This window comes from Ailuropoda melanoleuca, chromosome 12 (assembly GCF_002007445.2).
Source record: "Ailuropoda melanoleuca isolate Jingjing chromosome 12, ASM200744v2, whole genome shotgun sequence".
Taxonomy (NCBI): domain Eukaryota; kingdom Metazoa; phylum Chordata; class Mammalia; order Carnivora; family Ursidae; genus Ailuropoda; species Ailuropoda melanoleuca.
In genome coordinates, this window is record NC_048229.1 from 18,623,365 (window position 1) to 18,623,603 (window position 239).

Sequence of the window (239 nt, forward strand, 5' to 3'; positions counted from 1 at the left end):
CGCTCGACTTACGGGTGCACGCCACAGGCTGGGGGGCCCAGGTCTGCACCCCTCGCTCCCTCACCCCTCCCTCCCGTCCGCTCGCCGCCACTCTCGGCGGGGAGGGAGGGACAGTGGGAGCTGGTTTGCTGGCTTGGCGCTTCGTTTGCATTGGTCCGGGGGGGTTGAGACTGCAGCCCCCGGCCCCGCGGGCGGGGTGGGGAGGCGGGGGCCGGACGGGGGCTCAGTCTGCGCCAGCA